Genomic DNA, 26,999 nt, shown 5'->3' with positions numbered 1-26,999 from the left:
CAGTAAGAGTATTTCACAAATGTACCTTGTCTGGTAAATATATATATAATATATATATATATATATTATACATATATTTACTTAAAAAATGCCATTTACATTATAAGGCCTAGCATATCCTTTCTACTCATGTATTTTCCTGGTATACAAAGTCTGAGTTGTACACATTTGAATTAAGTGATGGATAATTCTTGACTGAAAAATTGTATGGCAATTTCTAAAAAGAATGTTTCCGAAATAGGTGCTTGGGAACCTTGCAGGTGGTGAGGGGGGTGGCAGGATGATCTAATAGCCTCCGTTTCATAGTCACTACGAGCTTTTACATTGGGTTGAAGAAGCAAGACAAGTGTATTTTGTAATTCACATAAAAATCGTCCCCTAATACCTTATTGGCAAATCGCGAGGAAGAGGACACTATTTATTCTGCCTTCATTTTAATGCCATGTGGGTAGAATGGAGGCGATTCCCTTGGACAGAATGATATTTTGAAGCATATATATGATTCCGGGGCGCTTCCATTTCATTTGGAGTGGAGAAAAACTTCACGAGGGTTTTCTCTAGTTGTCTGTGGAAGGTTTCAAATAGAGATGTCACAGCGTAGCTAGATTAAGGTGATATGCAATATCTATTTCTTGATTTGCATGATTAAAGCATTAGAGAAGTAGCTCAGGTATCAAAAGATTTCTCATAAGCAGTGGCGCCAAAGGTAATTACTGTTAAAATGTACACGCTCGAACCCTGGTCGCTCGTTAACTTCTAAGTTGTGTTTACAACTCTTTGGGTGGGAGTAAAAGTTTTCATGTGATTTTTGGATGCCAAGACCCCTTTCTCACTCCATTTTGATATCAACAGTATATTGAGCATTTCTTATATCCTATGTCTATCACGATGACAATTAGCTTCAACTCAAAAAAGCAATAAAAGGTAAAGAAGGCCCTTCTTACTATTTCATACTTTAATTGTTTCTTAAGCAAATGTAACCTTTTGAAGACAAAGCTAAAATGTATACTTAAAAAAAAAAAAACAACGAACTGATTAATTTAGTCAACCAACCTCCAGTTCCTTATCAAAAAATGCTGTTAAAACCCTACTGTAAGCTGGGTGCATTATGATAGGGGGTGGGGACAGAGAGGGAAAGAGGAGAGGGGTTGTTATTCTCAGCCTTTTATTAACCAGTTTCTTTCATTCTAGTGGGTCTTTATTATTTAGAAAAATAAAAATGATCTGGGGCTCTATCCATTCTCACCTACAATTTTGGAGTAGGTAACGGCTGCCTACAACGGGTCCAACATATGCCCCAAAACTAAAACAAACAAACTCATTTGCCATACAAATTGTTTACGATTCATTAAAAAGCAAAATTGCATATCCCGGTGCTGGCAGCTGAGGCCGAGCCTCCACGGGCGGAGGGGGCATTCACTGAGTTGCCTTTGTATGCTGGGAGGACCAAGCCGAGGTTCCCACTATGCAGCCCGGAGTCTGTGCAGCCAGATGACGCATGAGGTAATTTTAAAGCTTTATTTGCCTTTAGTGTGAAACTCGGATCTTGTACTATCCTTTGGTTAAAGAGCCATATCAGCCAGGGGCAATTCTAAATTTCTTTTTTTTTTTTTTTTTTTTTAGTTGGGGAAAATTGTTTGGGGTAGTGAGGTGAGGGTGTGGAGGGAGAGGGAGTGAATTCTATTCAAGGGAAGAGAAGAGCTAAGAAAAAATGCGAAATTTGTCTTATTTTAATTAATCCTTCCCTCCACCTCCCCTTCATCAAAGTCCTCAATTTCCCATCAATAGTGGGGAATTTACATTAGAATTATTTGTAACTGGCAGATTTAAAATGCTGTGGTATGCGCTTACCTTTGAGGGAAATGAAAAATCGATTTATTCTCTATGGTAACTTCTACAACTTCTACACTCTGATTTCTCACCCCTTTTCAAAGCAAAGATCTAGAAGCATTGAAGTTGAGAGAAACTTCCTGTAGTATGCAGCCTAAACAGCAGCATGGAGCTTACAGCATTGTTTATTTTTAGTCAACTGCATTGCTAAATGTTTCCATCACTTTTATATTTTATATTCCCGGCGGTAAAACATCTGTAAAACAATTTTAAATGAAAAGCAACTTCCAAGTAAACTTTGCAAAAAATAAATGACAGTTTTCCAAGTTAAAAAAAAAAAAAGAGGAGCATTTGGTGATCTTTGCAAGAAAGAAAAAAAGATAACACAATTTGCCATAAAAAGTAACAGTCTATAAAATCTATGAGCTCTTGAAATACAAGGAAGTAGAATGTCACCCAGAATATGACATCAGCGCGCAGGTTTTTTTTTTTTTTTTTTTTTTAAGGCTTACAACTTAGCGTAGAAAATAATAGCTAAACCAATCAGTATATTCATTTCTGATGTTTAACAAGCTGCACAAGGCGAAGCAATAGGCAACATCATGACATACAAGTAAACCTTGTTCTTGGTGGCAGAAACACTAAAGGGAAAATAAGTGCCCTGAATAGTTCAGCATCTAAGTGGATAGATCGACTGTTAGTCTAATTAAGCAAAAAGTGCAAGTTACATTGTCCTGAAATCACTGGTAAAGTTTCTATTGTCTAGTTAAGAAATCACAAGTTAAAATACACATGTACACACATACCCACAACCACCTTTACTCAAGGGTCCTTAGGATGGACACACTGCACCCCATGAGCAGCCGAACAGAGTCCTGTGGTAGCTCACTTTTAATAGTCTCTCAGTCCTCGGAATTCCTAAAACTTGCCCAAATGATACTACCATTGGTCCAGGAAGGGGAGAGGAGAACTCTTTCCGCAGATCATGCAATGAAACCGACCATGTCCTGTCTTGTAATTCCATTCGCCAGTCTCCCCCTCCAACACCACTCTCCCTCTCTCTCTCTCTCTCTCTCTTTCTCTCTCTCTCTCTCTCTCTTTTTTTTTTTTTCTTAAACTGATATCTATGTGAAATGAGCTGAAGTTCACGGTCCAGTTAGGAACGGATAATACATTCATTGTCCTGGCAGCAAACTTTTTTTTCACTCCCTGGAAGAATTCACGCTTGCCGCAAGAATAATAATTACGGAAAACTAAAAATGCTCTGCTAACGAAGTAATCCTTAACGGACACCACCCTAACGAGGGCAGTGATGATTTGAGGACTGTCTTCCTCACAGGACTCGCATCTCCCGTGACAATAAGCTATTGTGCACCCTCCCAACTCACTCTACCTCTTATAGATCCGAGATGTCAAAGGTTGTCTGGCCTGGTTGACCATGACATGTGAGTTAACTCATTCTGCGGCGCAGGGTAGAACTTTATTAAAACTTTATTTGCACCCAGAATCACCAAAAGATAGCGTGTGGGGGTCTTTCCCACTCAGAGCTAGAATCCTAAGAGACTTAAGACCTGCTCTGAGATAAACAAATGGGGAAAAGTTAGATGAGAGCTATAGGTCCCCAGATGGAAAACAGGCAGTGGGGACCCAGAGTTCTCTCACAGGTGACTCCAGGGGATCCAGTTAATGGGGCAGGACAGGAATTCGCCCAGGGCTTGCTTCTCCCCAGTGTCCAAACACACGTCCTCAGAAAATACCACAGCCGAGGAAAAACCAAGCACCCCATATCCCCTGAAAACAAAAGTAAAGGGGATGTGAAGCTAGAGAGAGGGAGCAAAACCTGAGGGCCAGGACAAGCGTTTCATTTTTTTTGTTTTTCTGTTGTTTTTTTTTTTACCCCAAGATCGACTTGGCTAAAATACCCACCTCCACCTTAAAGCTCCTGCTACTTTAAAAATAAAAAAAAGAAAAGAAAAGAAAAAAAGCCCCACCAACTCTCCAACACTGTCCCATGGCAAACCAGGGCTGGGAACTCGAGTCGCAGAGTGGCAGGGAGAGGATGGCAAGAGGAAGCAGTGTGAGGCTGCCTCACTGAAGAGTGTGAAAAAAATCAAATGTGAATTTGATGAATGTGAGGTCTGGGACATTTTGTCAAAGAGGGAGGGAAAGTAGAAAAGGGAAAAAAAAAAAAAAAAAAAAAAAAAGCAGCCCGGCTGCCAACTCACCATCCACCAAGTTCTGGCCGAGATGTCGTAGCAGAGTTGCCATTTGATGGAGCCGTCGGAAGCTTTCCCTGCCATTACGCTGTCAGCAAGCTTCATCTGATGCTAACTCACGGGAGATAAGACACCTAATTGAGAAAACATTTGCAGTGGCATGTGGGGCAACATGTAGTCCGGTCCATACCATATGGAATCATGGGTAAAAAAAAAAATCTCCTTGACAATGAACCAATCTCTCACAGACCCAGTGGCAAGGTGAAGTGGAGACGAAAAGTCTTCTGCTCCTAGCACTGTCTTCTCTCTCCTTTTTTTAAAACAAGGACCCACGGCTACACATCAAAGAGAGGCGGTTAAAATTAGGGCTTCATCACTCAGATGATTTTGGTCTGCAAGGTTTTTCCTTTCCTTCCAACAACCAATCCCCCCTCTTTTTTTTTCTTTTTTTCTTTCTTTCTTTCTTTTTTTTTTTTTTTTAAGGAGAATAAAGAGATTTAATAGGACAAAGGCAGGTAGTGGACTGCGGAGGGAGATCGCCACAGGCTATTAGCCTAAAATTTCTGCTTGACAGATGGAACTGCTTAGAGACTATCATGCGATGTTTTGGGCTTTTTTTTTTTTTTTTTACTGCCCCCCCCTCTTCGACTTTAAGTCTGATTCAGTATCTGTTTTTCACAGCCACTTTTCTCGAGAACGTGAGCTGTGCATTTAAAAAAAAATGTTTAGTTCAGTTTTCCTGTCTTACACATCTCATTGGAAGCAAAGCGAAAAGTCTAAAACTAGATCTGGGAACAGCTGAACAGGTTTTCCAAGGAGAAAAATAAAAAAAAATTCCAGGGAAAAAATATTTCTCCTTCCTTACCTTTTTTTTTTTTTTTTTTTTTAAAGAATTCATTAGTTAATTTGGTTGTGAAGGAACATAAACATGAGACAACAGTGTTCAGAGTCCCTAGATTTTTGGTTTCGCTGGCATTGTATTTAGATGTGTGTCTTAATGTGAGGAAATACATTACTGATATTCACAAGTTCTAACCTAGGCTAGGCTACGTGCCATCTCTACTTTTTGGTGTTCTTTTTTTTTTTTTTAAATGAATTCTGAGCTTTTTGATTCTCTGTAAATAAAGCGATCAGTCATTATCAATTCAGTTTAACACAATTCAGGCTAAACTTGACATGACTACTTCCTTATTCAGGGAAAATCACATCTGATTTCCTTACTGTAACCAAGCGATCGTCTTCACAGGGGTTTTTGACCACACATCCTCTCTGTAGAGGAAAAAATAAACCACAGCACGGATCTACCAATAAGAGTGACTATAAAAATAATTTTTTTTTTTTTTAAGTGAGAAGTCCAGGCAACTAATGAATTTCCAGTCATTTTACTCAAGGACCAAGAGGGGAGAAGACGTAGAGAGAATACCTTGTATTTGCTGTATTTTATTCTTTCAAACTGTGTGAAATTAGGAACTGCAGAAATACCTTTATAAGAGCAGTGTACCGAACACATCCTATTTTTTCTTTTTTTTCCCCTGGATATAAGTGGTTCCTCAATCCCCAAGAACTTAGCAGTGATATTACAGTTCTGTGCACTGCAAGTCTCCTATATGGGCACTCAGGAGCCTCAGGGAATTTATCTCAAGCATTTTTCAGGGCGATTGAACTGTGATTATTTAAAGAGTTGTGCATTTACAGCCCAACTATCCAGTGGATTTTTTTCTAGTCACATTTCCAACTGAATAATATTTAGACAAACTTATTCAGGACACATTTTAAGTTCCCAAAAGGTTAGCTTTGGTGGCATTTGCTTTCCTACTAACCTCTTCCTCGGTAGGTGTTAGGCTAGCTCTTTCGCATCAGGTCGATAGTTGCTTTGACAAAAATAATTTCCGTAAAGTAAATTTTATCCAGTTGCATCTGAAATGTTTTATAATTTGCAACACGATGCACAGACTGCTTTTACAGAATTAGCCACAAGTGTAATAAATATGACATGTTTTTCTTCCTCATCCCTCAGCGTAATGGGATTTTTTTCTCATCATAGCGGGGTAGAGGGTGGTATCGGGCATTATTATCAAATATGGATATTGCCGTCACTCTCAGAAGCGTCTTTACATTCTATTCTTTATTAGTCTGGAATTACCTCCCTTTCCAGAAAAAGAGTCCGCAGCAGTGCGGGCAATGTTAAGTTACCTTCAGCGTCCACAAGCAAATGGACCTTCCGCCAGGATCTTGCCCTGAGCTCGCCAGCCAAAACATTTGTTGCCTCCTGTAACTGCAGCGTCATTAAAATGACCTGGTCTTTCTGCAGTTTGTCATTTAGAGAAAGCAAAGGAGAAATGCTGCAAATTCTCCATAAAATGTAAAGTAGCATAAACTGGAAACAAAACAAAACAAAACAAAACAAAAGGGTAAAAGGGAATAAGAAAAGAAGTGGAGCAGCTTTCTGCATTTGAATCAGCCTCCTGTTTCATTTCATCCTTTCCTACTTGCCTCTGGAAAGCAGACAAACCAAAGTTTCTTTGCGTTAGGGTCTTCTCCGCATTCTCCGGGGGCATAAAGGCACAGGGGCATTTTGGATTTGTGGGCCCACAGCCTTACAATTTCTAAGTCGGCCACGCGGCAGCCTCTGAAGTTCGAGGTGTCTCTTATCTGAGCGGCTGTATTTCTGAGACTCAGAACACCCTGTGCACGCCCATTATTTATGAATGAATGGGGCATAAGGTAAACTGGAGTCCAGATTTTACTTTGTGAATGATGGAATACCCTGGAAGGTTTTACAGGAGATGGCATAGTAGTTTGGAACAAAGAAACGAGAAATATTATTGGATAATAGTGTTTTAAATCCAGAACAATTAGGTGCATTTAACTTTATCATTGTTCTCTAAGAGGCTGGTGGAAGCTGTCCTTTCTCATACAGCAATCAGCCTTTTCACAGTGTGGCCCGTTGTTAATAGCCTTAAAACAAGATTAAATAAAACATGTTAAATATTGCAATTATTGTGGGAAATAAAATTATTTGGTGAGCATAATGGGGAGCAATTCAAGCATTTAACATGATCCAGGAAATGCTACTCCAAACAATTGCATTTGCTTTATGCATTTTTCCCCTTTGATTGCTGACAGATGCCTTTTTGGAAACAAACATCTAAATGGTTTGCTTTCAGTCAGGAAAAAAAAAATATAACAGAAAGTGGCTACATGTTTTGAATTTAACTCTTGTCATTTGAATACTTCTTCCCACTGCACGTGAATGAGTCTGAGGCAAAAAAAAAAAAAAAAAAAAAGAACACCAGGGCCCTCATCAAGAAGTAACCCCATCAGGATTTGGACTTTCTTACTTCCTTTGAAGGTGTTTTATAAGAAGTGGGAATCCTCCAGCTATGAAGCCAAGGGGTGGGTTAACCGCTGGGCATTCCACATGGTGTGAGCAAGGTGCGAGGGCTACGGTCTGGGGACTGTGGGGCAGCATTAGAAAGGGAATTGCTTTCTAATAGCAAATTGGCTCTGGCAAAGGGCAAGTTACTTTCCAGACTCTTTCTGGCTCTTGTGGCCAAAGCTCCCCAAATCAGCTACCCCCTTTTCATGAGTGGGAAGAACCCAGGAGAGCTGAGGGGATGCGGGATTCCCATCTCTATCTTTGCTGCAGTACTTGGATAAAGGCCTCAAAGACTTCTCTGCCAACAGGTGTACGATACCAAGGAAGGGTTTGAGTCTGTCAGGTGTTGCTAAAAGGTAACATGAAATGAAATATTAATGTTTTTCAGAGGCTGGGGAGTAGAGTGGTTGAGTACACTTTCTGAAGTTCAGTTGCCCATATCCTGGCTTAGTGGGTTACTGTGTGACCACTCCCAGCTTACTTAACCTCTCTGATTCTCTGTGTCCTAATAGGAAAATGAAGATAATCATATATATAATATTTATATAATATTATATAATAAGATATATTTATATAATATATAAATATGATATGATATAATATTTATGTAATATTATATAATATGATAATTATATAAATATAAATTATACAGTTATTTAGCAAAAATACTCATAAAGACAATAATTCCTGGTATATAATGAGTGCTCAAGCACCGGTATTGTTTTGTTATCGATGTTTTGTTAATACGAGTCCTCTGTTGAGTTCAATCCTGTCTTGCCTCTTCTGATCCCATCTGGTGAGGCTGGGTTAGGTCCCTTCTCTTTGATCTAAGAATCTAATAACAGTCCAATAATCTAATAATCGTCTAATAATCTGTGTCTTGCTCCACTGCAGCTCTTAACACCCTCTATGCAATTCTTCTCATACTTACACCTTTTCATTCACCTTGGCTGAAACGTTTGTCCCTCCTAGAACATCATCTGCCTTTGCAAGTTAACTTTCCTCTCTGAGACGCCAGTCCATAATGATCTCTAGTACCTTTGAATTCCCGTTGGCTTCCATATCTGTATCATTCATTGGTACTCACATAAATTGACTACATTTTTTATCTTTAATGCACCTGTGTCATTTATTCATTTATTTGTAACTCACTTAATGGCAACTTCTGCAACACAGGCAACTAAAATGATTTTTTATCCTTTTTCTCAAGCTTGGTTTCTAGAGCCATTGGAAAATTAAAACTCTAGGAGAAGAGTAACTTGATTTGGAATGCACCATATAGTAACAGCTAACATGTATTGAGTGCTTCCTCTTAAAGACAGGTGCTGTTCTAAGATCTTTTTATTTGCGGATACATCCTTATGATATAAGATCTACTATTAACCCCATTTTAAAAATAAAAAACACAGGCTCCAAAAGTTGAAGCAACTTGTTTGGGGTCCTGGAGTTACAGATGGAAGGATTCAAGCCTAAGAATTATGACTCTGGAAATTTACCACTCTGGTGTTGCCTCTCTCTCTCTCTCTTTTTTTAATATTTATTTATTTTGGGAAGAGTGCAAGCGGGGGAGAGGCAGAGAGAGGGGGACAGAAGATCTGAAGTGGGCTCCATGCTGACAAGCTGACAGCAGCGAGCCTGATGTGGGGCTCAAACTCATGAACCACGAGATCATGACCTAGGCCGAAGTCAGAGGCTCAACTGACTGAGCCCCCCAGGCGCCCCTGGTATTGCCTCTTAAACCATAAAAGAGGGGAAATAATAGGACTTAGCACCTGCTATGTGCCAGGTATTTTTAAGGTGCTTTTGGGTATGATAAGTCACTTAACCTCACAACAACCCTAGGAGATTCATATTATTATTTTCAATTTGCAGGTCAGGGTCCAAAAGTAAGAGTCTTGCCTAATGACACATACTGAGCAGAAAGAGCCAAGATTCAACCGTATGTCTATATGTCTAAAAGGGCTTTCATACTCTGATTAGATAGCTCTCAGAAGATTTTTAAAAATTTCTTTTGTAGAGTTGGATGCTGGGCTTAACACATATGTACGGCTTTGAATCTCCAGGCTCTTGGAAATCATGAAATTAGAAATGTACAGTTTTGCTGAAACTGTAGAGAAGTTTGGTTTAGAGCAATAGGCATTTGAGACCTTTTTTTTTTAAAGCCTGTATTGAAGAAGGATTATCTACTGTTAATACCTCAGTCTTTTCTCTAACCTTCACCAGGTGAAAAATCCTAAAATGGTATTCAGGACATCAGTGTCCAGCCTCGAAATGAGTGTGTACTCAGATGTAACCTTTGGAATAAGGGGAAGAATGTGCACAAAAGGATAGATAGTCTAGTTCCTCCAAAGCCCAGGAAAATGCCAAGGTCTTTGGTGGCAGATTTATCCCTTTGTGAGGACAGTAGCAAAGTCTTCAGAACAGGTACACGTCATTATTGGGCATGAGCGTGGTGACTTTAAGAAACCGGTGTCCCAAGTCACCTGGCATGGTTTTCTCACCGTATGGCAAAAGGAAACGCTACGAAGCTGAAAAGGGCAGAATTGAAGAAAATGCCAGGGGGTCCAGACAGCCCCATCCGTTTCCATGATATGCCCAGAGATTGCCCAGATTTTTGAACTAGCATATATATATATTTTTTTTTCTCAGAAAAATACTGATAATTTTTTTCCGCAGAAACTCACCCTCCATGCCCTGCAAAGAAAGAGTTTTCTTCTAGTGGCAATTCTTGTACTTCATTTCCATTTAGATATTCTTTGACTTTTCCTTTCTCTGCATTTTCTGTTAACCAGCTGCCACCCAAGATTGGACTAAACCCTCTGCCCCCTGTTAAAAAAGAAAAAAAAAAAAGACAGGGAAAACGGCATAGAACACAACCCTCTAATAAGTATATTCACAACTTCCACGCAAGGCGCTTAAGAAAACTAAAAGGTTAATATATTCTAACTAGATGTTGGGTATAGAATGTCAGATCTGTCAAATTTCATTATAACTTGCTGCTCATTGAAAAAGATTTGATTTCTTTTGCCACTGTCCTACTATGTTCAAGTCACAGACTGCCAGCAGCGGCCCACCGAAGACCACAGGCTGGCAGTGAGCAGGCTCGAGTGGGAAACCAGCCGCAAGGACCATCTGTTTCCGATTTCTAGCTGAGCCAAGATGTGCAGTGAAGTGCATTCCATTCACCAGGCCAGCTTCTCCCCTGCTCAAGTTATTAGTGTTACAAGTGAAATTATCTTTTCCAAACAGCAGGGGAGCTATAATCCTTATGGAACAGGACCTTAAAATGCGCACATGCACTCGCGAAACACACACCCACATACGCACGCGTGCACAACATTCAGGCATCTTCTGTTAAAGTTGTGTGTCAGGCTGCTTGTAAATTTAATTACGGCCTCCATGGGGTTTATAAAGTATGTTTTATTAAGCATGATAACCTCTGAGGCAGCAGCTTATACATTGGCCTCATTTAGTCTAATTGAATGATCGAATATCTTTAGGATGCTTTTTGTGGGCATGGTTAAACATGACAAGGCGGATGTATTTAAGACATCTTAAAAGGTAACAGCTTTCAGAATGGAATGGGTTTTTAGGAATAATCAATGGGAGCCCTTGCTTGGCGGGCCCAAGTGAGCCAACCTCATGCAAGTAGACAGTGCTGTGGCTAGTTAGCCAGGTATTAATTCCCGGAGGGGCCAAGTGACTGGTGTCACCATATAACTTGGGAGACTATAATAAGTTACATCGTTGTTATTTGGTGTTGGTTGTCTGTCTTTCTCAAGGTTGATCATTATTTAGAAAAATCTGGAGGTGAATTAGCAAGGCTGATTGTACGATAGTGTAATAGAAATAGCAAGGAGAGAAGTCAGGAGGTTTTAATGAACTAATATGGTAAACACGCCATCTAGTAACTCATGCTGGCCACTGTGCCAGGTGCTCAGGATACAAGTAAGAAAGACAGGGGACCTGCACGCAAGGAGCTCTTGGGCACTTCCGTTACAGTGTGACGGAACCATGGTGGTAGTCTGGCCTTGCTTCTTCCACATTCGATGCAGGACTCTGCATTGTCACATGCCCTCTGGAGGCTTGTCTGCAAAATGGAGATGGCAATGGCAGTGGCCATCATCCAGGGAGTGTTGTCTGAATTAAATGAACCAACATATGTAAAAGGGCCAAAGTCAGTGATAGAAACTTATCACTGAGCAGGTGCTCAATACAGGTTAGTTTCTGTTTCCCTGTAGTTATCCTGGGAATCCTCTAGAGCCTTATAAATTACAGAGTGATCTTCCAGCAGATTTCTCATTTGTGGATGAGTAGCATAGTGAATCCAAGGAGGCTGCCTGCGTTGTGGCTCCCTAGTCACGTCACTCAGCACCAGACCACAGATTTCAGAGGGTGGGGCTTACAGGCGGCACCGGAAAGAGCCATGAATAATTAGGCACCTAATATACACTTTTGGCTCCTGGTGAATGAAAGACTGATTGAGGCTGATTTCTCCAAAAATTAACTTTTTTTTTTCTTTTCAAACCAAAGATCACATGAATTCATTTAACGTGAGGAGGCAGAGGGACTATGACAAAGCTTCTTATTTTGTAGATTAAGAAAATGAAGCCCAACTGAGAGAATTACGGGGAATTACCCAGCTAGTTTTGAGATCTCCAACCCAGAGATCCAAATATTCAGTGTCTCTGTCACTGTATCACTAGTTTCATAATGTTTCAAGAGCTGATGTCCTGAATTCTGTAATCAGTTGGATTCAGATATACATGAGACCCAGCTGTGGCTGCCTCTGCTGATTATATTATACACCTGGCAGTTGCATCTTGTGCTTTACTCACGTTTACAGACAGAAATGGAAGCATCTTGCAAAGCCCTCTTACTGAATCAATGGGAAAGCTAGGGACCGGTGTCCCAGGTAGGTTCCTCCAAAACCAACTTCGAGTCTTGTGTGAGACTTGTGGAGATGTGTATGCGAGGATTTTACTGGGGTGGCAGTCAGGATCAGTACCTACATGGAAGTAAAAGAAGGAGGAGCTAAAAATCCATGCAGTCCCAACAGAGGTCTAGGTAATTCTGTAGGGAGCCCAGATGCTGGAATGGCCCTGCAGAACTGTTCCAAATTGGGCATGGGGCCAAGCCTTTGAGATATAAGGTTTATTTTTTTAAGGTTTATTATTTTAATTGTAAATTTATTTATTTAATTTTTTAAATGTTTATTTATTCTCGAGAGACAGACAGAGACAGAGTGTGAGTGGGGGAGGGTCAGAGAGAGAGGGAGACACAGAATCTGAAGCAGGCTCCAGGCTCTGAGCTGTCACAGAGCCTGACACAGGGCTCGAACAAACTGTGAGGTCATGACCTGAGCCGAAGTCGGATGCCTAATTGACTGAGCCACCTACGCACCCCTTAAATGTATTTATTTAAATTCAAGTTAGTTAACATACAGTGTAGTATTGGTTTCTGGAGTAGAACCCAGTGATTCATCACTTACATATGATACCCAGGGCTCATCCCAATGAATGCCCTCCTTAATGCCCAGCACCCATTTATCCCATCCCCCCACCAACCTCCCTTTAGCAACCCTCAGTTTTTTCTCTGTATTTAAGAGTCTCTTATGGTTGCCTCCCTGTTTTTATCTCATTTTTCCTTCCCTTCCCTTATGTTCATCTGTTGTGTTTCTTAAATTCTACATATGAGTGAAATCATATGATATTTGTCTTTCTCTGCCTGACTTATTTTGCTAAGCATGATACACTCTTGTTCCAGCTACGTTGTTGCAAATGGCAAGATTTTATTCTTTTTTTTTTTTATCACCTAGTAATATTTCATTGTATATATATATCACAACTTCTTTAAAAAAATTTTTTTTAAGTTTATTTTTGAGAGAGAGAGAGAGAAAGAGACAGAGTGCAACCAGGAGAGGGGCAGAGAGAGGGCTCCAGGCTCTGAACTGTCAGCCCAGAGCCCCACGTGGGACTTGTACTCACAAACTGCCAGAGATCATGACATGACCTGAAGTCAGATGCTCAACCGACTGAGCCACCCAGGTGCCCCTATATATCACATCTTCTTAATTAACTGAGGCATCCAGGTGCCCCATCACATCTTCTTTATCCATTCATCAGGTGATGGACATTTTAGCTCTTTCCATAATTTGGCTATTGTTGATAGTGCTGCTATAAAGATTGAGGTGGATGTGCCCCCTTTGAATCAGCATTTTTGTATCCTTCGGATAAATACCTAGCAGGGCAATTGCTGGGTTGTAGGGTAGTTCTATTTTTAATTTTCTGAGGAACCTCCATACTGTTTTCCAGAGTGGCTGCACCAGCTTGCTTTCCCACCGACAGTGCAAAAGTTTTCTCCTTTCTCTGCATCCTCGCCTCTGCACTCTTGCAATCACTGACCAGTTATTGAATATGAACCATCTTGGGCAAAAAGAAGAGACTTTGGGCTAGATGGATCTTTCAGCCAAAGACAAATTCCAGAGGGTTTTCAGCTGACAGCTTTCAGGCTCCGATGTTCCCGATAGCTGGAGCGCATCTAGATGTATGCCAGAGGATCCACTGGTGCTCGGAGAAGTCAAGTGTCTTGCTTAAAAACACTTGCCAAGTTAGTGGCAGACTTGGGCCTAGAATTCATGGGTCCCAGTCCAGAGCTCTATTAGTTCCCCAAATTTCCAGGAGAAGGCTTCATTTCCTATTTCAGCAGCATCTACACAGTACGTCTAGGAGCACCCCTTCTCATTGGAAAACAGTAGGGGTCAGGGAAAGAAAGCCAAGGCAATGAGGACAATGTTGGGCATTTCTTGGCTTTTTCTCCAGTTGTCCAGTGGCAGATACATTCCTTGGCATATACAAGAGTTCAGTGGAATGAATAAAAGAGAGGTTTGGAGTGTGGCTCTAAACCCATACAGTCAGATCTCTGTTTGAACCACCAAAGAGTGTCTTAGTAGAAGCCTGTGTTGGCATCTCCCTGGGGGTACTGTTTCAGTGGAGAAGAGAATTTGGGTGAGAGAAGAGGGGAAGCAAAAGGCGGTAGTGGAGTGAGAAATTGGTGTTTCTTAGTCCCTATATTTTCATCTCAAAGAAGCTCTCCCATAGAGCACCTGTTAAGAAAAGAAAAAAATACCCCCAAATCTGAAGCATTAATGGTATGGGGTGATGAAATTCTTTGCTTCAAAGGAGAGCTTTGGAGAACAAATCCAAGCTCCCATGATCTTTTAAAAAGAGCAAATTTGTTCAGAGCTGAAAGAAGGCTTTTGGCTATCTACACCCCCATCTAATCCTGACTCCTTAATTTCTTTTTCCTTTATACCTTCAATTGGACTCTTTCATTTGCTATAGCATTTAAACATATATATAAGAATATAAGACATTTAGAAGAAGCCATCTTGATTTTTGAGACATTACCATCTCTACACTCTACTGGCAGAGAACATGATGTAAATGACTCGGGAGTCTGTGGGGGCACACAGAATCTCTTAGTTGGTACCTTTTCCCCGGACCTTTATGGGAGAAATCCAAGAGACTTATTTCTGCCTTGTTCTTCACTGTCCCCTCACAATGGGCAGATACTACCAGAGGGGATCATGGGCTGTCCCTCATCAGAAGCAGAAATAGGATTTCCATATGCACTTTGGGCAATTTTCCTTGCATGTCTCTTCTAATGATTTGGGGTAGGCTCTTTCCCTACTCTCCACCTTTCCACATTCCATCCAGAACCTGTATTTACAGTAGCGAACTTCTTTCATTGGTCTCTCTCCCCTCCCTCCTTTCCTTCCCCCTTCTTGTCCTTCCTTCCAACATTTATTGAACTCCTCTTATATTCCAAACACTGTGCTAGTTACTAAGCAGGCTCAGTTATAATCAAGATGGGAATCCGCTTTCACGGCACTTGACCTCAAAGCAGGCAGGCAAGCCATGCCAATCCAGTGTGATAGTCATTATGATGCGAACCTACAGGGTGCTAAGGGAGAACAGAAAAAGGGCACCAAACTTAATACAGGGCTGGTGGTAAGGATGGGTTGGTTACATTCCCTGTGAGAAGGACAGTGCAGTTTGGTTTGAAGAATGAAAAAGTATGGCAGACAAATGCGGATGTTGAGAAGGAGGATGGTGGTAAGAGGTTTGTAGTTCAAAAGTATAACACAGCAAAAACGGAGGGGGGTGGGGGCTGGTGAGCAGAAAATAGCCTAGTGTGCCCGGAGAGTCTCACATTACCTGACCTTCACATTCTCTGTAGATGTATCTACAGTTCACCATCTGTTTTTCTATGGCCCCCAAGCTAAGAATAATTCTTACCTTTTAAAAGTTTGGAAAGAGATGAAAAGAAGAATAACATAGTGGGACATATAAAGTGATATGAAATTCAAATTTCAGTGTCCAAAATCAAGTTTTCTTGGGCATAGGGCATGCACATTTGGTTGCATGTTGCTTATGGCTGCTTTCATACTAGAGTTGCAGAGTGAAGTAGTTACAGTGTAGACCATAAAGCTGGAAAGACCTAAAATATTTACGATCTGGCCCTTTACAGAAAAAGATTTCCTGGGGCGCCTGGGTGGCGCAGTCGGTTGAGCGTCCGACTTCAGCCAGGTCACGATCTCGCGGTCCGTGAGTTCGAGCCCCGCGTCGGGCTCTGGGCTGATGGCTCAGAGCCTGGAGCCTGTTTCCGATTCTGTGTCTCCCTCTCTCTCTGCCCCTCCCCCGTTCATGCTCTGTCTCTCTCTGTCCCAAAAATAAATAAACGTTGAAAAAAAAAAAAGAAATTAAAAAAAAAAAAGAAAAAGATTTCCTGATCCCCTCCAACCCCTGGTTGGGGCTTAGGGCTTGTAGTCCAGCAGACTTGGATTCAAACCTGAGTCTTCAACTTCTAGTGATGTGACCTTGAGCGAATTTCTTGAACTGTCTATATGTCAGTTTGCTCACTTGAAAAATGGTAATGATAATACTTCACAGGCTTGTGACAGTTGAAGGAGATATTGCTGTGTAAAGCTCGTGAGACTTGGAAATGCTTGAATAAAATTATTTCTTGAAAATAGTTAATGACAGTTTCAACCATTTGAAGATATTAATAGAATGTGTAATAAGATAAATATGAAACATCGTGAACTGCCATATTCATCACTGAACTACTGCTTTGGGGATTATCAGTTAAAAAATATTTTCTGTTAATAGATAAATGGGGAAAGAGGAAGTCAGATTTGTGAGTGAGAAGAGAAAGCTGTGAATTGCCAGAACTCCTCAAATAATTATAGCTGAAATTGATTGAGAGCCTGCTATGACGTGTTGCTAAGTCCTTTATGTGCATTGTTTTATCTGATCATCATCAGACGTATGAGGTAGCAACTCTCGTCACTCAGCTTTGCAGATGAGGAGACCGGGGCTTAGAGCAGTTAAATTAATCCAAGCCACACAGCCAGTAGGAGGCAGAGTCCTAACTTGAACCTGGAGTGGTCTGATGCCAAAGTTTCTGTCTCTACCACTGTGCTTTTGGAAAAAATCTCTTGTTAAAAACCAGGGACCCACATTTCAGGGCCCATAGCCGTGCCTGTGGCTGGCACATTGGAGCATCATTCTGAGCTGAGCTCTGCAGAATTGCCAATTGCTATGGCTACTGCCTTGGGTCCATCTAGGGTTAATTTCTCAGACTTCCCATGAGAATTGCAGCCAAGATTACTCCCTGAGGATTGTCCTGTTAGGAGTGGTTCTGCATGTAATCTGTCTGTTACATGGCTATGGGGAGATGGGTATGACAAATGAGACAGAGTTTGGCTGTGTGATGGGGATTAAATGTTATGTTTAATAAAGAAAATCTTTTTGGTTTTCAGGTATTATTTATTGACATGAGAATATGCTCACAAACTCTTCTACCAAAAACTAAAGCCATGCGATTGTTTCAGTTTGGTAAGCATGTGTGTATATGTATTTATTTTTTTAAAGGGTAGGGAAGGAATGTGCCAGGATGATGAGTAGTTTCTCCCTGCGGGCTGAGGGAATGATGGCGAATATTGTTATGATTATTATTTATCCATACTTTCTATTTCTGGAATTCTAAAACAATGTATAATTGTGCAAAAAATAAGAAGATGTATATTATAAATGATATGGATCAATTTGCCAAAAAACTTTAAAAAATCTTTAAATCTTTAATGCCATAATTTTACCTTGGTACACCATCCTAAACACGGATTGACTGTAATATGTAGAGACATATGTTCATTTTAACATTATCTGAAATAGTGAAAAAAATTTTTTAAATGGTCTGAATGGCACAACCACTTTAAAGCATATTATGTAACCATGAAAGAAAATGTTTACAAATGGAAAATGCTTATGCTATTATAGTGTAAATAAAGCAGGGTATGAAATTGGACATACAATATGAACACAGTTCAGTGAAAGCTCAATGATCTATTTGGAAAGAAAAGACGGAAAGAAAACACATCCAGGTGTTAATAGCTCTGTATATAATTGGGGGGATTATATATTTTCTCCTTTTCCTGCTTCTCTGCAGCTTCAAAATCTTCTTTAAAAAATGGATATTATTTCTATAATGAAATCAAATAGGCCTTAAAAACACTGTTGAAGTTGGAAATCCACTGACTGGTGTTTAGTCTTAAAAACGTCCCCCTTCCTCCACACCCCACTGCATGACCCTTTATCTCTGTTGTCTCTTATGGTTAGTTGGATATTTTCCAGCTTAGTCTCCAGAAGCTTAATGAGAATGCAAAGAACACCAAGCTAGGAACCGGGAGATGTGGATTCTAGCCAGGGCCATGCCACTAACTCACTGCATACTCTGGGGTGAGTCCCTTTTTGTCTTGGGGCCACCGATTCTTTATAAAATGAGGAGAGCTAAGACTGTATCAGGGGTTCTTGGCGACCGGGCTGAGAGGCAGTGAGAGGTCTCAGTGACAGTGTGTGCTCTCTGAAATCTGGATCCTTCTCCTCCAACACAGCTCAATACAAGTACTTCTGCTTTTATAGCTTCTTTATCGAGTTTACTGGAAAAATTTAAGTGAAGAATGATTCCAATGTTAAGTAAAGTTTCAAAACCACTGTACTGGGCAAACTATATTGTCTAGATCATTGCTTACAGAGTGTAGCTGCTGTTCATGTCTCTTATAATTTTTTTAATTGTGGTAAGAAAACCTATAACGTGAAATCTCTATTCTCAACAGTTTTTAAGTATACAGTATTGTGAACTATATGCACATCATCGTATAGCAGATCTCTAGTACTTTTTCATTTTGCATGTGAAACTCTATTCTCATTGAATAACAACTTCCCATTTCTCCTTCCCACAGCCCTTGACAACCACCAGTTTACTTTCTGCTTCTAAGAGTTGGACTACTTTAGATCATTCACATAAGTGGGATCATGCAGTATTTATCTTTCTGTGACTGGCTTATTTCACTTAGCCTATGCCTCCAAGTTTCATCCATGTTGTAACATATGATGAAATTTCTTTCTTTTTAAGGGTTGACTAATATTTCATTTCATGTATATATTCTACTTTCTTTATCCTTTCATCTGTTGATGGACTTTTAGGTTGTTGACACTTCTTGGCTATTATGAATATTGCTGCAATGAACTTGGGAGTGCAAATATATTTTCAAGATCCTGATTTTAATTCTTTTGTTGGATATTCAGAAGTAGGATTGCTGGGTCCTATTTTTAGTTTTGGGCGGCAACTCCGTTCTGTTTTCTACAGCAGCTGTGTCACTTTAAATTCCTACCAACAGGGTGCAAGTGTTCCAATTTCTCCACATCTGGACCAGAACTTGTTATTTTATGTTGTGTGTTTTTTAATAATGGCCATCCTAACAAGTGTGAAGTGATATTTTGGTGTGGTTTTGATTTTCATTTCTCTGATGATTAGTGATTTTGAACATCTTTTCATATACCTGTCTGTCATTGATATGTCCTTGTCTATTCATGTTGTTTGCCCATTTTTTTAAATGAGGTTACTTGTTTTTTGTCATTAAGTGGTATGGTATAATTAGATCTATTTTGGATATTAATCTCTTATGAGATGTATGGCTTGAAAATATTTTCTCCTATTCTGTAAATTGCCTTTTCACTCTGTTGATTGTTTTCCTTCCTGCATAAAACGCTTTTGGGTTTGATGTAGTCCCACTTGTCTATTTAAGCTTTTGTTGTCTGTGCTTTGGTGTCCAAGAACTCATTGCCAAGACTGCTGTTATTCCCCCATGTTTTCTTTTAGGAGTTTTATAGTGTCAGGTCACGCATTTAAGTGTTTAATACATTTGCAGTTGATTTTTGTGCATGAAGTCAGGTAAGAGTCCCGTTCCATTCTTCTGCATTTAGACGTCCAGTTATCCCAGCACCATTTGTTGAAGAGACTATCCTTTTCCCATCATATAGTTTTGGCATCTTTGTCAAAGACCATTTGACCCTATAGGCAAGGGTTTATTTACTAGATCTCTGTTCTGTTCACTGGTCTACATGTCTGTCCTTATGCCAGTACCATACTGTTTTGATTACTGTAGCTTTGTAATATGTTTTGAAGTGAAAACATGTGAAGCCTCAAGTTTTGTTCTGCTTTCTCAAGAATATTTTGGCTATTTGGGATCTTTTGTGGTTTCATATGAATTCTAGCATTGCTTGTCCTAATTTTGTAGAAAACAATACCGTTGGGATTTTTATAGGGCTTGCATTGAATCTATAGATTGCTTTGGGTAGTATGGATACTTTAACAATATTAAACCTCCAATTTATGCACTTGGGATCTCTTTCCATTTATTTATGTCTCCTTTAATTTCTTTCAGCAATACTTCATAGTTTGTAGTGTATAAGTTTTTCACTTCCTTAGTTACATTTGTTACTAAGTATTTTATTCTTATTAATGCTATTGTAAATGGGATTGTTTTCTTAATTTCATTTTCAGGTTGTTGTTAATATATAAACACACAACTAATTTTTGTATGTTGATTTTGTATCCTGCAACTTTGCTGAATTTGTTTATTAGTTTCACAGGTATTTTTTTTTTTTAACATTTATTTATTATTGAGAGACAGAAAGACACAGAGCATGAACAGGGGAGGGGTCGAGAGATGGAGACACAGAATCCGAAGCAGGCTCCAGGCTCCGATCTGGCAGCACAGAGCCCAACGTAGGGCTTGAACTCACAAACCGTGAGATCATGACCTGAGCCAAAATCGGATGCTTAACCCACTGAGCCACCTAGGCGCCCCCAGGTTTTGTTTTTTTTTTGTATGTGTAATCTTTAGGGTTTTCTACATATAAGATTATCTCATCTGCAAACAGAGATTATTTTACTTCGTTCTTCCTAATTTGGATGACTTTTATTTCTTTTTCTTGTCTAATTGCTCTGGCTAGGATTTCCAGTACCATGTCAAATAGAAATGGTGAGATTGGGTATTCTTGTCTTGTTCCTCATCTTAGATGAAAAGTTTTTTGTTTTTCACTGTTGAGTTTTTCACTATAGACTTTGCACATATGGTCTTTTTTATGCTGAGATCATTTGTTTCCGTTTTTAGTTTATGGAGTCTTTTTATCATGAAAGGATGTTAAATTTTGTCAAATGCCTTTTCTTCACCTATTGAGATGACCATGTGATTTTTATCCTTGTTTTATTAATGTGTTGTGTCATGTTGATAGATTTTTTGTATGTTGAATCATCCTTGTATTCCAGGAATAAGTCCCATTTGGTCTTGGTGCATTATCCTTTTAAGATACTGTTGAATTTGGATTGCTAGTATTTTATAGAGGAGTTTTGCATCTATATTCAACAGGGATATTGGGTTGTAGTTTTCTTTTCTTACAATGTCTCTGTCTTCACTATCAAAATAATGCTGGCCTCATAAAATGAGTTTGGAAGTGTTCTCTCTTCTTCAATTTTTTTGGAAGAGTTTGAGGAGGACTGGTGCTAATTCTTCTTTGAATGTTCTCTGTGGTCCCCAGGTATCCAAAGTATGCAGTTCCATAAGAACTCTAAGTCCGGCAAAACAGAAATCAGTCCTTCCAATAGCCCCCTGAAAAGCTGGAACATTAGATCCACATTTCACTCTTTTCTTTCCTTCTCAAGGGAGATGCCGCAAGAGTGCCTACTTCTGATCATGGTGAGCTGTTCCGGTTTCTTTCTGTGGTATTACAAATCCCACAAAGTTTCATAAACTGCTGAATTCTCTTTTGTTCCCTGAGGCCCCCAGGCATCCAAGGTATGCTGGTTCTCCATCACCTTTCCACATTAGGCAGGACAGAAACCAGTTCCACCTCAGGCAGCCCTGTGAAAAGCTGAAACATTGGACATACATTCCACTCTTCTTTTTCCTCCCTAAGGGAGAAACTGTGAGTTGGACTTTTCATCTTACTTGCAAACTGTGCTGGCTTGGGAGAGGCAGATGTGGTTGCAATGAAATGGCTTTACATACCCACTTCAACGTAGCTGTTCTTGGTTTTGAGATAGCCTGGGGGTATTGTGACTTCCTAACTGATTTCTGGAGCTCTTGTAAAGGCTTTTTGGATCATATATGTTGTTGCTAAGTCAAGAAATGAAGTCTGGCACTTTATATTCTGCCATCTTGCTGATGTTGCTTTCTCATGTGAGAAATGAAAGCTTGCTCATACCGTAACTCATGTGCAAAGGCACACACCTCCTAACCTGTGATTCTCCTACCTCTGGTCCCCTTCTCATTTCTATAACCCTTCCACTGAAGTACCCTCTCCCCCAATATTGTCTAGCCAGTCACCTCTGAGGGTTCATGATTAGATTTAGTGCTACCTGTAGACCTAAGTCATAGGGACCCCTCACTGAGCTTTGCTTTGGAGGGCTGCACATATGACAAGCACAACAGATTTATTCAAGAACACCTCTGTAGCTCAGGATCTATTGTTGAAGACTGACATGCACAACTCACTTTAATTCTATATATCTACTATCATGAATAATACCTTTCAGACCTCAAAGAAAAACTCCTTTACATCTCTTGTTGTATGTCCTCTTTAAAGACTTGTGGTTTGTGCCATTGCAATATCTCAGATAATCTCCACTTGAGAATGTGGGGAGTATTTATTTTTTCCCAGTTTTACTGATATAAAATTTACATATAACTTTTTTTAAGTTTTTTTTTTTACATTTATTTATTTTTGAGAGACAGAGACAGAGTACAAGTAGGGGAGGGGCAGAGAGAGAGAAGGAGACACAGAATCCAAAGCAGGCTGCAGGCTCAGAGCTGTCAGCACAGAGCCCGACACGGGGCTTGAACTCACAAACTGTGAGATCGTGACCTGAGCCAAAGTCAGATGCTTATCTGACTGAGCCACCCAGGCATCCTGGTATCTCTCTCCCTCTCTCTCTCTCCATCTATCTATTACCTATCTATATATTTATACCTATATCTCTCATATCTTCTTTATCTATTCATTCATTGATAGATACTTCCATATCTTGGCTATTGTAAATAACTCTGTAATGGACATGGGGTTTCAGATATCCTTTTAGGATGGTGATTTTGTTTTCTTTAGATATATACCCAGAAGTGAAATTGATGGATCATATGGTAGTTCTTTTTCAATTTTTTGAAGTTTATTTATTTATTTTCAGAGAGAAGGCATGCACACAAGTGGGGAGAAGAGTAAATAGAGACAGAAAGAGATAAAGAGAATCCCAAGCAGTCTCTGCACTGTTAGTGTGGAGCCCAGTGTGGGGTTGGAGCCCATGAATCATGAGATCATAACCTGAGCCAAAATCAAGAGTTAGACACTTAACTGACTGGGCCACCCAGGCACCCTATTTTTAATTTTTTGATGAACTTTCATACTGTTTTCCATAGTGGCTGTACCCATTTCCAATCTAAACAGTATACAACGGTTCCCTTTTTTTCTACATTCTCATCAGCTCTTGTTGTTTTCTGTCTTTTTGATAGTAGCCATCCTAACAGGTTTGAGGTGATATCTCATTGTGGTTTTGATTTGCATTTCCCCAATGATTAGTAACATAGAGTGCCTTTTTATGTACTTTTTGCCATTTAAATATCTTCTCTGGAAAATGCCTATTTAGATACTCTGTCCTGTTTTAAAATGGATTATTTAGAGTTTTGTTTTGTTTTGTTTTGTTTTGTTTTGTTTTTGCTATTGAATTGTATAAATTCCTTTTATACTTTGTGTATTAACCCTATATCAAATGTGTGCTTTGAAAATGTTTTCTCCAGGGGTGCCTGGGTGGCTCAGTCTGTTGAGTGTCTGACTTCAGCTTAGGTCATGATCTTGTGGTTTGTGAGTTCGAGCCCCCACATTGGGCTCACTGCTGTCCGCCTGTTAGTGAAGCACATGCTTCAGATCCTCTGTCCCTCTCTCTTTCTGACCCTCTCCCGCTTATGTTCTCTTTCTCAAAAAATAAATAAAACATTAAAAAAAATAAAAATGAAAATGTTTTCTCCCATCTGTATGTCTTTTTTTTTTTCATTTTGTTGATCATTTCTTTTTCTGTAGAGAAGATGTCTGTGGGGGAATATTTGACCGGCAGATGCTCTCAGATGAAGGAATGGCAAATTAGTCAACTTGTCAATTCTTTTCAGATAGCTCAAATGTGATAGATTCTTGCTCAATAAACAATCATTTCCTAGAGGTGTAGAGGATCCCTTTTCTTGCATCTCTGTCTTCTAGTGGGGTTCCAGAAGAGTTATTTGTGGCAGACGGAGAACATTTTGTAATAGTTAAAATTCATATTACTCTTTTTTTTTAATGTTTATTTTTTTATTTTTGAGAGAGAGAGGGAGAAAGAGAGAGAGAGAGAGAGAGCAGGGCAGGGGCAGAGAGAGAGGGAGACACAGAATCCAAAGCAAGCTCCAAGCTCTGAGCTGTCAGCACAGAGCCAGATGCAGGGCTCGAACCCACAAACTGTGAGATCATGACCTGAACCGAAGTCGGATGCTCAACCGACTGAGCCACCCAGGTGCCCCAAAATTCCTATTAGTCTTAATATTGTATATAGGTAGGTCTAGAAGTACTATTTATGAAATGTGACATTCATTTTTACCTTACTATATGGGTTTAGGTATTGTTTTAAAAAATGGTAAAAAATAAATAAAGGGGCTTAAGAAGTACAAACTTCAAGTTATAAAATAAATAAGTCATGGAGATGAAAAGTACAACATAGGCAATATAGTCAATAAAATTGTAATAATGTACAGTAACAGATGGTGACTATATTTATCATGGTGAGCATTAAGTAATATAGAGAATTGTCAAATCCCTGTGTTGTAAGCCTGAAACCATTATAACACTGTGTGTCAATTACGCTTCAATAATAAAAAAAATTAAGTAAAAATGGTGAAGATGATGTGATAATTTACACAATGAAATTAAAAGTATGTAAAGTTTTCTTGGATATTTTGTCACATGTAATCCCATTACTGTGTTTGATTATACCTAAAATTCACAAATCTTTATAAATCTAAGTATTGGTCTAATAATTTTGTTGACAATTCCAGTTGCTGCTGCCTCTAAAGAGTGAGATGTTCCAAATTGAAATAAAAAAAAAGTGGGAACTGCAGTGGCCCAGGAATGAGTGCATCATTTTGCATTACTACTAAAGAATAAAGGTTATGTGACAATCTTAATCATGATCGCATAACTAAAGATTTTGCCAAAACAAAGAAAGAAGAATAAACTTTGTGGAATTAGTATATAGTAATTTATAAATTATGTATGCTTTTACCTTATCACTCAACAAACCTCAACCACTAGTAAGTAGAACTTTCAGACATATACAATAATTCAATCCTGTTATCTTTGATATCTTGCTTATTTCCAATTATATAAAAGCTATAGCTTTACATATATTTTTAGATTTTTGTGTCTATCAATATATAGTTAACCTTTTACTGTCTTGATTATAAATTTCAAATATTGAGTCATATGGCATGTGGGCCTCTAGGTTTATCTTTGTCCTGAACCCACAAATGTTTGGGGTCATCTTGAATGGGTTATGGTGTGATGGCCAACATTTGCTGGGCCACTGTGGCATGCGGATGAGCATGTGATTACAATGTGGAGATACACTTCAACAGCCTGCTGGTCATGACTCAGGAGCTATTTGAGGAGTCCTCAAGAAGCACAGTGCTCAGTTCACAGAAGGTGGATGGAGAGAGGGGAATGGGCTGAAGTTTCTGGCATGTTATCTTCAGGTCACAGAGTGTGTATCTTTAGTTACATAAAGATCTTTTGGTCGTCTCATGACTGTTGCTCTTTGGTCAAGCAACTGCAGAATGACTAATGACACAAGCCCAATTATAGGTTCATCACTGTTTAAAGTACTGGGTACAGGTGCCCGGATGGCTAGTTGGTTAAGTGGCCTACTCTTGATTTCTGGCTCAGGTAATGATCTCTCGGTTCCTGAGATTGAGCCCACATTGGGATTTGTGCTGACAGCGGGGAGACTGCTTGGGAATCTCTCTCTCCCTCTACTTCTGTCCCTCACCGGCTTTTTCTCTCGTGCTCTCTCTCTCTCTCTCTCAAAATAAATAAACATTAAAAAAGTAAAAGCTTTAAAATACCAGGTTTAAGAAGGTTTGATTGGTATCTATACCAATTTACATTTTCATAATAAATTTCAACACTAGCTTTGTTGATGAAAGAGAGCTCTCAGAATCGTGATGATTTTAACTGTTGCACATTTTTGAACAGTGTTAAAAATTGTTTGGATTTTTTATCACCTACTTGTGAAAGAAAAAATTTCTTCTTTGTAGTAATTATTAAGTATTTGAAGAGATTATTAGTTTAAGAACCTTGATCAAAGACTGTGTGTAGTTATTTCAAGCATAAAAAAAACCTGATAATGAAGATTTAATTATAAGTGCAAACTCCAGTCTTGCATTATAATTTATGAAAATCATTTGAAGTTTTCTATAAATTCTAAATTTATAATCATTTACAATATTTTCAAATTTTTATATCATGATTATAATAATGAAAAGATGTTTTCTAAAACCAATGCCATATTTCCATATACCAAGCCCCTAAATCTTCTCTAATATATTTCAGTGTGCTTTATAAATAGTCAATTTCTATGTGTGCCATAACATTAAAAAAAAAAGTTGGAATCCATGTTTCATATGATAAACAACATTGGCTGCACTTTGAGGACACCAGATGAGCTTTATAAAGTACCCGGCCAGTACTCAGTCCAACCATGAAAGTCTGATTCAATTGGTCTGGGGTGGGAGTTAGAAACTCTGTGTTCTGTTTGTTCTGGGAGTAGTTCTGAATGTTAGAGTGGCCAGCAGAACTTAGAAAACACAGATGCTTGAGCCTCATTTCAGACTATTGAGTCAGACTATCTGGACCACAGGATCAGGACACCATATTTTCTCAAATGTCTGAGGTGTTATCCTGCCCTCTCCTTCCATTTTATAACAAGACTCATTGCTCAGCCCTCCAGTAGAAGACTGTGAGTTAGAGTCGAATGATATGACAGCTCGGAGCCTGGAGCCTGCTTTGGATTCTGTGTCTCCATCTCTCTCTGCCCCTCCCCTGCTCTCTCTCTCTCTCTCTCTCTCGAAAATAAATAAAACATTTAAAAAAAGGATA

At 39.3% G+C, this 26,999-nt stretch overlaps 1 long non-coding RNA gene across 1 annotated transcript in view; it reads left to right on the top strand.

Annotated features, from left to right (window-relative positions):
- The first annotated feature begins 433 nt into the window (after nucleotides 1-433).
- The window catches only part of LOC123597986, a 68,997-nt gene continuing 42,431 nt past the window's right edge, over nucleotides 434-26,999 (top strand). Inside the window, exon 1 of the long non-coding RNA XR_006712344.1 lies at nucleotides 434-1,503. This is a non-coding gene — a long non-coding RNA (uncharacterized LOC123597986). The remainder of the gene's footprint in view (nucleotides 1,504-26,999) is intronic.

The sequence above is a fragment of the Leopardus geoffroyi genome, chromosome C1 (genome assembly GCF_018350155.1).
Source record: "Leopardus geoffroyi isolate Oge1 chromosome C1, O.geoffroyi_Oge1_pat1.0, whole genome shotgun sequence".
Classification (NCBI taxonomy): Eukaryota; Metazoa; Chordata; class Mammalia; order Carnivora; family Felidae; genus Leopardus; species Leopardus geoffroyi.
Note: the sequence above shows the minus strand (reverse complement) of the source record. Positions and strands in the feature narration are given on the sequence as shown.